Source organism: Tupaia chinensis, unplaced genomic scaffold (genome assembly GCF_000334495.1).
Source record: "Tupaia chinensis unplaced genomic scaffold, TupChi_1.0 Scaffold000628_1, whole genome shotgun sequence".
NCBI lineage: Eukaryota > Metazoa > Chordata > Mammalia > Scandentia > Tupaiidae > Tupaia > Tupaia belangeri.
In genome coordinates this window covers 3450456-3451597 of record NW_006160148.1, presented here as the reverse complement: position 1 = coordinate 3451597, position 1142 = coordinate 3450456, and the positions used below count along the sequence as shown (strand labels likewise).

Here is a 1142-nt window from a genome sequence, read left to right as displayed (position 1 = left end):
CTATAGTAAAAACCCCCCAAAAAAAAAAAAAAAAAAGAAGAGGCAGGCCAACAACGCCAAGGCCGTGAGTGCGCGAGCAGAGGCCATCGAGGCCCTGTAAAGCCCAGGGAGGTTCAGAAGGGCGTCTGGAAGGGCAGCAGCCGCAAGCTCAATCGTCTTGCCTACACTGCCCACCCTAGGCTCGGGAAACGTGCTCGGGCCGTATCGCCAAGGGCCTCAGGCTCTCTCAAGCGTGGCCTGGAAGTTGGAGCAGCTGGATGCTGCAACAAGGCCAAGGCTCAGACCAAGACCCAGACCAAGGCCCAGGCCTCAGCAGCTGCAGCTCCGTCTTCAGTTCCGGCTCAAGCTCCCAGAGGTGCCCAGGCCCCCACAAAACCTCCGTAGTAGAGGCCTCTGCCAGTATGAGGACAGAAGGACTGGTGACCCCCGGCCTGCTCTCTGTAGGGGCCTGGTGTCCTCCTGTGCTGTGTCTACGAATAAACCTGAGGCGTAAAATAAATAAATACATAAATAAACAAACAAATAAATAAATAAAACTTACTCTGGGTATATGTGCATGTGTGCCCAAAATCCTAAGAGGGGAATGAAGGAGAAGGGATTATGGAGTGGCCACCCCTGCACCGGAGTGATTTCTTGCTTTCTGTCTCTCTTGCAAGTGCACACACCCTATAGCAAAAATCTCTCTAAAAATAAATAATAAAGATGATGATAAATAAAATTGAACATATAATTTATTTTTTTAATTATGGCCAGAGTCGAGGGAGGGGAATGGGGCCACTGGGACCTGGACTTTTTTTTTTCCCTAAATAAAGTTCTAAAAGCAAAACAAAACAAAAAAGTTATTCAGACCAGTGGTGGCATGGTGGCTAAAGGAGCCACACCCAACATGAACAATTGCAGTTCAAATCCCAGCCCAGCAGCTTGAAAAATATTGCTGCTTTTCTTCTAGGCTTTGTTGTCCCTTTTTTGTTTGTTTGTTTTTCATAGGTTTTTGTTATAGGGCATGTGCACTCGCCAGACAGACAGACAGAGACAGAGAGACAGAGAGTAAGAAATCACCCCCCTCCCGGGGTGGGGAGGATAGCCACACCACAATCCCTTTTCCTCCATTCTCCTCTCAGAATCTTGGGCACACATGCACA

General features: G+C 48.4%; 2 pseudogenes; both read left to right on the top strand.

Annotated features, from left to right (window-relative positions):
• LOC106733155 (60S ribosomal protein L29-like) overlaps window positions 1–384 on the top strand; it is a 777-nt pseudogene extending 393 nt beyond the window's left edge.
• A 17-nt stretch (window positions 385–401) lies between these two features.
• LOC102469222 (vacuolar-sorting protein SNF8 pseudogene) overlaps window positions 402–1142 on the top strand; it is a 3285-nt pseudogene continuing 2544 nt past the window's right edge.